This window comes from Musca autumnalis, unplaced genomic scaffold (assembly GCF_047663935.1).
Source record: "Musca autumnalis isolate F117 unplaced genomic scaffold, ASM4766393v1 scaffold_4, whole genome shotgun sequence".
NCBI classification, from domain to species: Eukaryota; Metazoa; Arthropoda; class Insecta; order Diptera; family Muscidae; genus Musca; species Musca autumnalis.
In genome coordinates, this window is record NW_027411977.1 from 165,029,261 (window position 1) to 165,044,673 (window position 15,413).

Consider the following 15,413-nt stretch of genomic DNA (forward strand, 5'->3'; position numbering starts at 1 on the left):
CAGAGATGTCCAAAAAGATATTTTCTTATGTTTCATCGACACAGCCTTCGACACGGTCAGGAATGAGAAATTGATGGAAATCTTGATTGATACCGGTATAGCAGAAAAGGAAATAAGATGCATAAAGAACCTTTATTGGCAGCAAACTGCAAATATTCAAGTCGATGGAGAACTTAGAGACACTGTATTAATATCCAAAGGCGTTAGACAAGGATGCATCCTTTCACCATTATTATTCAACATATATTCCAATAAAATATTTCAAGAAGCAGTGGAAAACGAACAAACTGGTGTAAGGCTAAACTACTCTGAAGTTACCTTACTCAATGAAAAAAGCGAATTATACGGTCTAAAAATAAATATTAAGAAATGAAATATATGGTAATAAGTAGAAGAAATAACCAAAACAGCACATCGCTCATAATAAAAAATGATGAAAAAGAACGGGTAAGGAACTTTAAATACCTCGGGGTCCTCATAAACAACCAATGGGATGCGTCAAAGGAAATAATGTGCCGAATTGAAGTAGCCAGACAATCTTTTTTCAAATATTATAAAACATTAACAAGTCATGACATTAACATTGCAACGAAGATGCGATTTATTAAATGCTACATATGGTCCGCTTTACTTTATGCTGCCGAAACATGGACAATAAAATCAACGGACGAAAATATATTGAACGCGTTTGAAATATGGATTTATCGCAGAACTCTGAAAATTCCTTGGAGAGAGCGTGTACCAAATGAAGAAGTGCTAAGAAGAATGCACACAGAACGACAGCTGCTTGACACCATAAAAAATAGGAAAACATCTTATTTGGGACACATAATGAGAAACGAAAATACTCAATCATCCATAACATAATAAAATGCCAAATTGAGGGGAAAAGGCCAAGAGGAAGAAGAGAAATATCATGGATAAGAAATATTCTAGATTGGACAAATACGCCAGATGAGAACAACCTTATAAATGCTGCGAGGAATAGAGAACTCACCATTGCAGAATAAATTTACATAATAGATATTACATATGGTAATATTCAAAAAAGTTTTTCAATCGTTGAAGTTGAGGTTCACCATTTAATAAGTCGCGAACTGTTAATATATTTTATAAAATATGAATATATTTATATTAATTGAATTGTTTTAGCCACGATCTCATAATATGGACCATAACAAATAATTTTCGTGGAAGCTGCGTTGTTGGTAATATAAAAAAATGGGAAAAATATGTTGAAGTAAACATGTTTTGTTGTGTCCTTTTTTGATTTCTGGCCAAACCACGCAAAATTCGAACCTGTACTCAAAGAAAGAACGAAACAATACCCCTTGGGCAACATGGTTCTAGTGTATGACTTTGCATCGATGCTGACATTTTGAAGTTTTGATTTCAGTGTTTTTCGAATTTTTCTTTTAATTAGAGGGTGCAACTAGATAATAATCCAAAATAGTGTATAGGATTGTAGAACTCGCGATTCCCCGTCGTTCGATGTATATCTCATGAGTGTGCTCCGTACAGCTTTTTGGTGCGTAAATTTTCTGAAAAAACCTATTTTTTGACTTTAAAATTTACAACGGTCGTACAGGTACCCCTGAACCCCGCGTGATTTTAGTTTTTTTACGTGCCGGATCTAATGAGCTCTTCCGCGGTCGAATCCATCTACTAAAACGCCGGATATATGTAGATACCTTGAAAGTAGGAAAATCTGCAAAAATATATTTTGACAATTCCGCGAATTGAGCCGCGATTATCTTTGATCATTTTTGCATAAATGTAATCCTTTATACGCGATTATAATATTTGCCAAAAAGGTGTGTCACAAATTACAAAGATTCAGGAGTAATATCCCTATTTATCCCAAAATAGAATGCGGTGGCACATCCGCAGTTCTTGACGAATCTCTCTAAAATAATTTATATTGACGTATTTTTAATAGGGGGCCATTGAAATCGGATGCACCTTATAATCATATGTACATCCCGTAATTTTTGCCCACTTGAAGGTTTTTTGAATAGTAAGAATGAATGAATGAAACATGGGAAAATCCATGCATATTGATAGACATGGACTCCCTGTATCCGAAAAGCACATGCACCTCAACCGATTTAAACCAATTCGCGAATTATACGGTTTTTAACTTCTATGTTTTTTTATTTGATTGTAATTTCAATATTACTCTCTACTACTTATTTCACTTATTTCTATTGCTTATCACAGAAAGCAAATATACTTTCACGATGACTAATTACTTTTCTCGTAGAAGATTAAGCAAAATACTTCAGGATTTGGATCGAAATTTAGCGAAATAATAGAATAACTCCCAACATTTATTTTTCAAATTTTTCGTATTTAACCAAAAATATATTTTAAAAATAATTTCCAACAATAAGTTTCCGTTCTTTGTTGTTGCTGTAATATGCATGTTATAAACGCGATCTTTATAATTTTGGTCTCACATCTTTCTACGCGTTGTCTAGATTCTGTACGTATTTTTAAATTTTTTTTTTAGAGATTTTTTGGACTCTGATTTAGAATAAATAAAATTTATTCCAAGATTTCTTCAACATTTTCTGATTTTCCGCGAAAATAAAAATAAATTTAGCAACTATTTTAGCATCTACGGATAGATATCAAATGCTGCTAACGATTCATATATACATGTTCTTATTAAAAGACAATAGGAATTTTTAAATATTTTTTCTTTACAAGAGAGTAAAACCGCATATAACTTGTGAGTGCAGCATCCAATTTTGTGAACGCGAACAGATTTGAAACCACGATTTTTTCGTAACCCATGTACCAAAAATGGCGGATGTGCTCGCCAAAAAAGTTTTTATTTTTTTTTCTATGTAATTGTAAAGGAAATTTGAAATTTACCATATACATCTAAAATATTCAATTTGTAATTGCATGATCGCCAAAATCCGAATACGGATCGGCAAATAAAGAAGAAAAATTGCAATATTGTCAAAGGTGCATTAATTGCTCTGAAATATCGCGATATGATAACAAATTGGTCCAGAAAGGTTTGATATTGATTTTAAATTAGATTAAAAACATTAATAAGTAATTGCGAAAAGCGTATATGTCATTATAAAAAACAAAAATAATGCATTACTGAACTTCAATGCATTTGGTGCAGAAACTTTTTCGCAATAGAGTCAAAATTACACCGAATTTCATAGTAGTTTTTCAGGCTCTACACGGCTATGCGGTGGTATTTTTGATATTTGCAAAAATTTCAAAAAATGTATAACCCTAATATTGATTTCTAACGTGTTCTTATATTTTGTTTTAATATTTTTGACAATTTGTTGTTTAGCTCCGAGTGTTTAAAATATCTTACTACGTTTTTTGGCCAGTCAATCAGTTTTCTCAATTCGGGAAGAGGATGTTTTCCATAACAGATAATACAGTCAGATAAACAACTGATTTGCAAAGAGAGTATATTGCGTTAACCCTTTGAGTAGTTTTTGTATTTGCTTCTCTCATGAACAAAACAAATGACAAACAAGCATCATTTTTTTCACTTATACACTGGCCTCTCCATAACAAAACGGCAATAAATACCAGACTACGAAAACGAAACAAATAATTTTAGGACAAATTTGGTCGGTTTTATATTCTTCGTGTTTAGTATGGTCTCTTGCACGACTTCTAACGAGAACCAAAAATTTAGCACGAACGTGTCACATAGATCACATAGCAGATCGTGTTTAGTCGTGTCGTGCAAAACCGTGTCGAACAAACAAACACGATCACGCACGACCAACATGTATTCCGGCACGACACGCACAAACACGGCGTTTTTTCGAAAAGGCAGGAACACGCACTACTCACGGCACGACACGCGCCTGTTCTACAAAGGTTGCGCTCAGTTGGGATATTATGTATCCTTCATTCATCTAATCATTTCCGTAATTACAGGTGTTGCCTTTATTATTATTGATTTTTGGATCTCTGTTTATACTTTGCTTTGTAGGTTTAAATCCCTAACACATTTTGTGGTTTCCTTGGGGATGGTATCTGGGGAGCTTATTACTATTGGCGGAATCTTGATTTCTTTTAAGTTATGTGTGTTTTGTAAATATTGCGATAGTGGTTGGTATTTTTGTGACTTTTTAGTGACTCATTTTCTGTAAAAAATGCGATAATTGTCTGATATACAATCACAATTACATAGTTACCTCATTTGCTCACCATTTGGGGACTTGCATTTAGATAAAAATACGACTCCTATTGTTTTACAAAACCAAATTACACTGAAAACAGCTTGCAAAATGCAATGCAGAGAAATGCATGCAAACAGCAATAACAATTCTATGAGCCTAATTTTCATCTTTATTTAGATAAGAAAGAGATTGCCTAAATCTATTTTTAGAATTGTAGTAAATGAAACAAATAAGACATTTGTCTACAGAGGATTATATGTGACGGTGGTGCAATGGTAAGCATGCTCGCTTTGCAAACTGAATGCCCGGAGTTCGATTACCAGGGCAGGCGACTTCACATTCTTCAGGTGACAAAATTAACATAAGCGACAATTCCTGAGTATTTCCAAAACATACGTTAATAAAATAATGAATTAAATAAAAACCCTTAAGACAAAATAACCCAAAGAAAGAATTAACTCCACAACCGGTCAACAATAACACAAAAAATAAAATAAAAAAGAAAAAATAGTTTTTCTTTTTTAATTTAGTCTTTATTATTGACTATTTTTATTATTGTAATTATTATTTATCAACGTACAAGTTAACATAAAGATGTTTCTTTATTCGAGTTTACTTATAAAACTAAAACTACTTATTCCAAAAAGGGACTTAATAAGCCTTATAGCCCATTTAGATATGACTTCATTAGCCGGATTTAGCACATTTTCAGGATTTATTTGCTAAGTCCAGCCAAAATCTACCAGATTTCCCATACAAAAATAAATCCTCGTATTGAGTGGATTTGTTTTAAATCTGGCATAAATCCTCCTATACAACTCTGTTTTTTGCAACATGTTGCTAGAAAATACAAAAAGCTGGCAAAAGAAACAAGGTAGATGCATCGGTGAATTGCTACACTAAAAATAATTTAAAATGTAAAAAATTTGTAAACATGGGGGAAAAATTTAATTTGTTTTGATGTACAAAGTTGATTTTAATCAACCAAGACTAATATTTATGATGTCTAAACGATAAAATAATTCGTTTATTTATTTTAGATGGGCAAACTGCGATAAAATAATTCTTTATTTGCTCTTTAGTTAGCATTAGTAGCATAATGTGACAACATTTTCAGTATTAAACAATACATTTGTAATTTGACGTATGTTTTTTGAGACGAGTTCAATTTACAATAAATTCTTTTGACGTTTCAAATTCGATCAGATGGGCTAATGCATCTACCTCGGTAATTGTGCTATGAACAAAAATCAGCTGACTGCTATTTAAATCCTCCAAAATGTATATCTAAATGCAATGAGATTTGTACTGGATTTATTAAATCCAGTCGAGGATTTATGTCTAGTCTAAATGAGCTATTAGTTTGCTGACACTGCTCCCGTTCGGAGTGTTGCGTTGTGTTATGATGGATGTCGCAATGCTGACGCTGCTACCCGTGTGGGGTGTTGCATTAGGCTATTGGTGAACAATTATGATGTCTCTTGCTGACATTGCAGTTATTATTATCACGATTATTAGGGTGAGACGACGGAGACTGTGTTAACTTACATATGTCTTTTAGCCTAAATTACTTTTGTCATTTGAAAAAAGATCTTGAATGGCCTGGGAATCGAACCCGCGGAGATTGCAAAGCGAACATGCTTATCCATATTATCATTTTAATAACTTTCTGCAGTGTCCAATGGGAGTCTCACAGAAAGTATTTAATGAGTGGAACAGTTCTTCTCGAGAGCTTGATCTTTTTGGATAAAAATGCGACTATCGCATTCGTTTCTGCAATCGTATTCAAGTGACTTATTGGACAAGAGACAGATAGCAAATGTTTGCAGGGAATCGTTCTGTTTCATTGTATATGTTGCTGTCTTTTAACCAGTTCACTGTATTTTCTATGTCTATGTGTGGCTGGAACAATTGGTTGGGATACTTCTTTTTTTTTTTTTTTTTTTTTTACGATCGTCCCACGCCTCTCTTTCCCGCCCCTGCCGACCGAGGGGGCCACCTCCCCATGACGAAGGGAGCGCGTACACCCCATAGTCCGTACTATGGAGGGATATAAAAGGTGGGAACTACCGGCTACAATGATTTTCAGCCGGTATTAATATAATACTGTATACATTTATTAACAGGAAACACAAATACAAACAAACATCACAATACACCACAATCTACATACGTAAAATAGCATTTTTTATTACTTCCACAGAATCATAAAAGGGTATAATATTATACAGTTTGTTATAGACCTCGCATATGGAACGAAACGGATTACTTAATTCATAGTTTGATTTTGCTACGGGAAGTTTAAGTGGAATATAATGACGCGTATTACGACAGGGAACATTTAGATCTAATTCACCGACCAAAAAGTTACTATCAATTTGTCCTCTTAAAATTTTGGTAATAAATATTGCTCTTAGCATTAAACGTCTTCTCTCGAGAGTTGGTAGATCGATTAATTTTAAACGATTTTCGTATGGTGGAAGAGCTACATTCGTATTCCATTGCAAGCCTCTAAGTGCAAAAAGAAGAAATTGAATTTGAACAGATTCTATTTTATCAGAATAGCATTTATAGAATGGACTCCAAAGCACGCATCCATATTCAAGCGTAGGTCGAACAAGAGAGACAAAGAGACGCTTGGTCACATAGGGGTCGTCAAATTCTTTTGACCAACGTTTTATAAAGCCCAACAATGACTTTGCTTTATTCACAGAGGCCTCAATATGTAGGTGAAAACGAAGTTTATTATCTAGTATAACACCTAGATCAACAAACGAGTCCACATTTTCTAATTGGTATGTCCCTATGGAATAATCGCAAGGAATATGCCTGGTTCTATAAAACGACAGTTTTTTACATTTTTTAAGGTTCAATGACATACCATTAATGCTACACCAATTTGCCAAGGAATACAGATCGTTTTGTAAATATATAGATTGGTTTATTGAGTCTAGATTAGTAAAGATTTTAACATCATCTGCAAACATTAATATCTTAGATGTACGAATAACTGATGGAAGATCGTTCAAGTATAGGACAAAAAGTAATGGACCTAGGTGACTGCCCTGTGGAACACCAGAGGAGACAGTTATGGTCTTAGAAAGAGTTTCGTTAAATGACACTTTTTGAGTTCGGTTTTGTAGATAAGAAGATATCCAATTTAAAATTGTAGACGGAAACCCCATAATATCCAGTTTATAAATTAGCAATTTATGAACAACAGTGTCAAATGCTTTACTGAAATCTGTGTAAATTACGTCCGTTTGGAGCTTTTTGGCAAAACCATTATGGATATAGCATGATAATTCTAAAAGATTAGTGAGGGTTGATCTACCAGTGACGAAGCCGTGTTGATAAGGTGACACGATGGGTGCAACAAAATGAGATAATCTCTTAGTAACCAGTAATTCAAAGAGTTTAGGAATCGCGCTCAACTTTGCAATACCTCTATAATTTTCAATGCAACATCTACTACCAGATTTATGAAGTGGAGTTATATAACTGGATCTCCAGAATTGAGGGAAATAACCCACAGATAGAGAATCATTAAATATATCAGTTAGGGGTTTGTATAATACATAGGCACAAGATTTAAGAATATATGATGGAACACCATCAGGGCCGGGAGATTTTGTACTTTTTAAAGTCTTTAAACCATGTAAAACCTCTTCCTCAATAAGTTTGAGGCTTGGAAAATTATTTAATTTTTCAATTTTGTAATTATAAGAAGAATTACTTGAAAATCTAGAATAAGTGTTTTGGAAGAAATCTGCGAACATATTTGATATTTCAGTGCTATCAGAAGATTCTCTACAGCCGAATTTCATACTGCTAGGAAATTCACGAACTTTACGTTTAGTATTTACGAAATTATAAAAACTTTTAGGATTATTGTGTAGTTGATTTTGCATTTTCGTTAAATAGTTTGAATAACACTTAGAGTTTTCAATATTATATGTGGTCCTTGCCTTTAAATAGTTAGCATAATTCAAGGAAGAATTTGATTTTTTATACTTTTTATACAATCTACTTTTAGAATTTCGCAGACGTTTCAGGTAAGGAGTAAACCATATGGGTCCTCTATCTTGTTCATTTTTTAAGATGGGGACAGAGATTAAGAAAGCATCATTAATCAGTTTGTAAAATTTAGAAATCCTTTCATCTATATGTCCTTCAAATGTCCAATCAGTGTTCAATAAAGTTGAATGAAGCAAGTCGAAGTTAGTTTTGGCAAAGTTTAGTTTATTTATGTTACGAGCTTTATTTTTAAAAGGAAAGTTCGTTAATTGATAGTCTTCAAATTCGATACACAATGTTGGATGATATTTGTCTTCTGGTTCTGCGAAAGGCAGGCATCGGCATACAGATATATTAGTAGTTGTGGAAAACACAAGGTCCAAAATCTTATCTTTAATATTACAGACATTATTTATTTGAAATAAGCATAAATCATAGATATGTTCCCAAAATATGTCTAAATCATTTGATGACATCGAAGGCGGGACAGGTACATAATCAACAAAATTGTCACCTGGAATCCATGAAATATTTGGCAAGTTGAAATCACCAAGGCAAATCAGATTATAGTTTGCAGAATAAGAGGATGCAACATCTTTAATCGTTTCCATGTGTTTAAGATAAATGTTACAGTCAGAATTTGGAGCAATATATGAGCATGTTAAAATGATTAATTTGTTTGAGATTTTCAATTTAATGCAGACTAGTTCTATATTTGGGTAGTCATTTATAATAATGCGTTCAGAGGCAATGGAGTTGTGAACAGCTATTAGTACTCCACCACCTATTTTGTTAATTCTATCTTTCCGGTACACTTGATATTGATCAGAAAAAAGCTCACAATCGCGGACGTCAGGTTTAAGCCATGTTTCCGTAAAAACAAATATTTTATACTCATTATCAAACGATTTTAAATAAATATTTCGAAGCTTAGTGTTTAGACCTCGTACATTTTGGTAGAGTAAGTTTAAAGAGTTTTTTAAAATTAGTTTTTTGAGAGAGGCAACGCCGTAGGAATTTGTACAGCATTTGTCCTCTCTCTAAAAAAGAATTCTTTTACTAATATATCATCAGGCCAAAATGACTCACTAACCATAACATCGAACACATCATTAGGAACTGTAAGCTTAAATGAGGAAATATCACGCGGAGTTGACGAGTTAAATTTAAGAACTTTATAATCCGTTTCTCGAAGGTCTTTTAACCTAGCACCAATATAACTACGAATCTGGTCTACAGATGTATTTTCATGCAGTCTCGAGATAAAGATGTTTTTTCTACGGGCAACCACTACTAATCCGTTATTGTTCGTAGAAGTATCTATTATAGGTTTTGGAGATATTACAGGTGTTGAAATAGGAGCATTTACCATAATTTGGGGTATTACAGCAGAGTGTGAAGAAACATCGGGTGCGGTATGAGAATGAGAGGTATCGATAGGAATATTTTTATTAGAATTTACTGTGGCGACACCACTAGTTAACACATTTGAGGAAGGAGCCGGTAGCACCAGATGGTTTTCCGATGAAATATCTTTAGCATTGTTACGTGGCGGAGCCACAATTGGTGAATTTAACGATATTAAATTTTCACCCTGAGCAACAGCTAATGGCTTTTTTCTTTTCGGCGAACCATCAACAAACTCAAAGTTATTAAACATTTTACTTATATTGTCAAGCCGTGAATAAACCAAATCAATATCATTCTTCAGGGCAATAGTTCCGAGTTTGGCTTCCTTGAAGAGACGATAAAAATCCACTTCCAAGTTCCTACACTCGACGCATGCCCAACGCAGCCCGTTGTTTCGGTCAGTAATTTTATCATAATCTCTTATAAAACCAGCACACTTAAAGTGAGCATGCTTATCGCACAACCAGCATGTTATAAGCCTCTCACTGGTGCTTTTGATAGTACACTCCTTGTACAGACAAGCCATTATAATAATGGTAAAGTACCTAAAAGTATGCTGCACAAGGTGTTATAATATTGATACAGTTAAGAATCGAAAATTTTGCTTTTAAAATTCTAAAAGGTATTAGTTAGCGCCTAAAAGTAAACTTTAAAAATTTAAATACTATTATCGGGTGAATGGATAACACAACAGAGTGTAATAATAAAACGTCAAAATGAGAAGAATAACAAAAAGTAAACACAACAAGCCTAGCTTAAATAATATTAAAAAAGGCAGTTTACTTATTTGCAAAAAATAACACTTGACGACACAAAATATCACGTAACACTTTGTTGGTGATTAAAAATTTCACTAGATAACAGGTTTTCAGACAAAATAACACAGAAACACTTGTATAATTTATAAAATAAAAATCACTATTATGACACTAGACAAAAACACGTCTTAACACAACAAGAGTTGCCAAACTTCCCGTGAAGTGGTTTGGATTTCCAGATTTTTTTTGGTGATTGAGAGTGGGTTGGGTTTGTATGGGTATTATTTTCAAGATTTAGTGGTGTGAGGTTGTCATCCGCACTTACGATGGTGTTATAAAGAGTTGATGTTGTTGCTTTCGCATTAAAACAGTTAGTTAAAGTTTAAATTTGTCTATTGTGTAAGGTTTGGATGTGAAGTAGTCCCCTGTCTCCTTGCTTTCGAGGTATTGTTAGTCTTCCCATACACGCTTTCGGGGGGTGATGGTTGAATTTTGTTAATATTTTTCTAACTGTCTAGTTCAGTTAGGTGGTGGTGGACCAGGATATAGTGCCAAATACGGGGTATTGCGTATGTATTTATGACTTTGATCAGATTTCAGCAACTTAACTTAGGTTTGCTGATCATGTAAAGGCGGTTTGCGAATTCGTCTATTATGTTTTGCTTGATGCCCAGGTATTTGTAGTGCTCACCTTTGAGGATCAGTGTAATTTGTTTTCCATCGGACGTACTGAAAGTTTCTCTAGAGTTGTATTTACCTTGGTTATATTTTGGGTTCTACACTTCTCTATTCCAAATGACATTTTTATGTCTTTGGAGAACGTTTCTACTATTTGTAATAGATGACTAAGATTGGGTTTGGTACCTGCGTATATCTTGAGAGCATCCATGTAGAAACAGTGTGTTATTCCCTATGAGCCAGACTGTTTGAGTTTGTAGACATATTGACTTTTTTTTAGAAGTAATGGTTTGGCCGGAAGTGATGTTTTCGTTTCCGGACCGCAGGTTAAGTGTGGTTCTTCAATATTGCATGAGTTGACGTATGCAGTTTATTAGTACTGGGTTAATTTTGTAGATTTGTAGGGTTTCGAAGAGCCAGGAATGTGGGACTGAATCGAAAACTTTTTGATAGTCTATGAATGCGGCGTAAAGGTTTTTATGGTTTCTAATTGCTTGCTACGTTATTGGGTAGTTATTATTTTTGTTCATCTGTCATTATGTCGTACGACTCACAATAGTTAGATATTTGCAGGCTGATGCAGGCGGTGAATATCTTATACGCTGTCTGTATTTGGCTATTTAGAATTATAGTGATTTATGTCTATTTCTCTATGTCTATTCTCGGGATTGGTTTCTGAAAATTTGATTCTGGTTTCCGTAAATGTTTCTCTACTTTTTGTGGTTATGTGGTTGCTTGGTCCTTCGACTGATGTTGTGGAAGTTGGTGCAGGTGTTCCTTCTTCTATGGGGGTTATGTTGTCTTGAATCGTATGTAGATTGTTTGTTGTATTGCGGGGTGGTAATGATGGGGTTATGTCTGTGTTTTGGGGTTGGTGCTGTATTGTGGTCTTTTGTAGTTCCCCGTGTTCAATGCATTGTTGTACGCGCTGTTGCATTTAGCTTGGTATGAGGTTGTGAGTATTATTATTTAGAAAATATAATCCCAAAACCTGTACATAAGAAAGTCGAATGCATTGCAATTCGCGAACTCCGATCGAAAGTGGAATCAATTCCGTATTTAGTTTCTTCAGAAAACATAATACGAAATAATTTTTCGGAATGAAATCACATTTGTTTTAATTTTCAACACTTTGTCTTATTGGGCTTTAAGGTCCTTGTTTGTTAATGAAAAATAAAGATAATTTTATTTCATTTTTTTCGACGTTTCGTTGGGGTTTCCCAACATCTTCAGGGATAAATGTAGATATCACAGCGGTTTCTTAAAAACTAGGTATCACAGTTGTTAGGTAAAACACGACTAAAAAATTGCCAAGGTATAAATTGAGTTTGTGTTGTCGTTGTCTTCTTTTCTATTTATTGCGTGTTCCATTTTCTGCTGTATCCGTAAGCTCTCTAACGTGAATCTCTTATTCTCTATTATTTCTTTATCTAGTATGTTTACAGTGTCGAGACCAGCTGTATGTTTGTGGTCCAGACAATGTTGCGCTAAACCTGTTGTTTGTTTCTTCGTTTGTATATCGTTGTTGTTCTCGGATATTCTTGTGCTTAGGCTTCTTTTCCTTTTCATTTTATTTCATAGAACACATTGTTTTGATCTCCTTTTCTGTTTGTGTGTATAGTGAAGCGATAGTTCTATATGGTTTGTGTGCTAAAGAGACATTATCTTCATTTTGTTTTGATTCGGTCAATCGAGGTATGTATTGGATGCTATAGAATTTAGTGTTGCCAGATGTGTTGCTTTTTGGTGTATTTTGGGATTGTGATTTTTTAATTAGGTTATTTATTAATGTTGTCTGATAACAATAATCTTTGAGATTTTTTTTAGTTTCTCGATGTTTTCGTTCGTGAAGCGTTTCGTGGTTAACACTCAAAATTCTCAAATATAATAGTTATCCGACTTGTGACATGCCTGTATGTTTTTTTGTTTGTGAGGACATAAATTTATGTAAAGAGAAAAAATACAATTAAAAATTCGAATGAAAGTTTATGAGAGCTGAGCTATATACAATTTTATCACAATACACTACTAGTATGGTATGGTTATTCTTTCGTAGTAGTAATCTTTTGAATATACCCAATTGTTCAATAAATAGCAATAGTCTACTCTGACATAGTTATGTAACTAGTTACGCATTGATCCTAGTTACTTTACACCCAAAAATGCCACACAAAATAGCCTATAGTCTGCTTTTGTCACTTGAAATGGGCTTACCTGCTTAGCGCAATATACAATGTTTCTCTCTTGAAATCTCTTTTCAACATAATTTCTCTTTTTGAAAACAAAATAGAATAAATGTTTTGTCATTTTGTATAAAATTTATTTTTTATTCTGAATTTAAAAAAAACAGTTTTTTGGAGCTTTTGATGTGCAAAAACTTATTTTTAAATAAAGATGCAACAAACGTGTTATTGGGCTAAATAAAGGAAGGAAGAATATTTGGTAAGTATAGATACTTTTTTGGGACAATACATTCTTTAATTATCTCATTAAACCGTCCTCTTGAAGCATCCTTGCAGATGTAAACAAACCAAAAAGGAGATCGAACGACCGCTTGAATCGCAAGCACATCACCCGCGCTTTATTGTAAGCGTAAATACATATCGTTGTATTCTAATTCGTAAAGGTAATATTGTTTACCATTGAATAAACACCGGCAATTGAGCCATACTTTTTACTAATAAAAACTATCGTGTTTTATTTCTTATTCTCGTTTCATTTCTATTGACGACCATCCGTACGCATTGGGCATACTGGCTCTATTGGCAGAGCCTTGTTACACTTGTTCCCCCAAGTCCCTATAGTGCGGACTAAACATTTGGTCCTTCGAGCCGGATAGAAATGTTGCCTGGGCTACAGTGCCCGAATGGATACCAGAATCCACGAGATATGAATTTTGTTGCCACATTAAGGTTTGTTCATTAGTAGTCCGGTCAAAATAGACATTGAAATAGCAAAAATTCCCACAAAGCTGAATTTTGGTGGAGAGCTAGGGTTTGCCATTAGAAGCAACGTCCTAAAAGTCCCCATCGATCCCATGTGTGCAAAAAAAAATTATTCGGGGTCAAAGGTCAAAATTTAAGGGTGTTTAGGTTTTCGGATTTATTTTTTGAAAACGGTTGATCTAATCAAAAAGTGACTAAAGTAAATATTGTAGACAGAAAAATTACCTACAAGTTTGACCCTTATAATTTTTTTCTTAGAAGGAACCATTCTTGAGATATAGCTGTTCTAAAAAACACATGATTTTTATGCACTTATAAGGGAAAAATGCACATATTCAGACGAACCGGCTAAAATAAGCGAAGTAATCGGGTCTGTCCCCCAAAAAAATATATATTTTCTTGAAGAGCGAAATTATAGCTATCTTCTAAAAAAAAATTCCAACAAATTCGGAGTGTGTTTAGTAGAGTTATTCAATGTTAGAGTCATTTTATGCAAAAATAGCCCATTTGACCCACATGTATAATCGAAAGCCCAACGGGAACGACCCAAACGAAAACTCTCCGATTTTTTTCAAGTTTTGTCCGAAGGTAGGGTTTGTTGCGCTGATTACGGAAATGTATAATTTTCAACGGTTGCGGATCCGGTTCGCCGGTTATTAGACCCGAAAGGCCAAATTTAAAAACAGGGTTAGACCCGGTTCTACTGAACCGATTACTGCAAAGTGGACATCGTTTGAAAGCTTACGGAAGTATCTAACACATAGTGTCGTTACTTTAACCGGTTCGCCTCATAATGTACTTACGCGGCTATTTTTTTATTTGACCTTTAGATCGAGATATCTCAAAAATGGTAAGTCTTTTTAAAATATCATAAAGACCAATCTTGTAGACAATTATTGATTCTACAACTTTTACTTTAGAGAGCTTTTGCTTAGTATTACCGTTTTTTGAGAAAAATTTAAAAAAAAACTGAATAATGCCTCCAAAAATGACCTTTGACCCCGAATAACTTGTTTTGCACACATGGGATCGATGGGGACTTTTAGGACGTTGCTTCTAATGGCAAACCCTAGCTCTCCACCAAAATTCAGCTTTGTGGGAATTTTTGCTATTTCCCCCTTATACGCATGTCTATTTTGACCGGACTATAGATGACACCAGCGGTGTACTGATTGTTGTGAAACATTGTACAATTTTGTGTTTGCATGAAACTCATTTTGGTGATTTAGGCGTTGTACACCACACCTTGTTGGAATGCACGACCGCCATGGGAGCTTTGAACGCTAGGTGGCCCTTGGCCGTAATCTTGTGGTTTATCTTCGCTCATAGGGAATAATACAGCTGCAGCATATGTGGCTACACCCTCATTGCGAGAGTGTAGCAAATTGGTGAGGCGGCCAGTGGCTCCCACTTGTTCGATAATTTCAGCG

At 34.3% G+C, this 15,413-nt stretch overlaps 1 protein-coding gene across 2 annotated transcripts in view; it reads right to left on the reverse strand.

Annotated features, from left to right (window-relative positions):
* Nucleotides 1-10,574, reverse strand: part of kug (FAT atypical cadherin kugelei) — a 651,494-nt gene extending 640,920 nt beyond the window's left edge. For both annotated transcript variants that reach the window (XM_073986279.1, XM_073986278.1), the window contains exon 1: nt 10,386-10,574. The gene's annotated coding sequence lies outside the window, so the exon portion shown is untranslated. The remainder of the gene's footprint in view (nt 1-10,385) is intronic.
* Nucleotides 10,575-15,413: the final 4,839 nt, after the last annotated feature.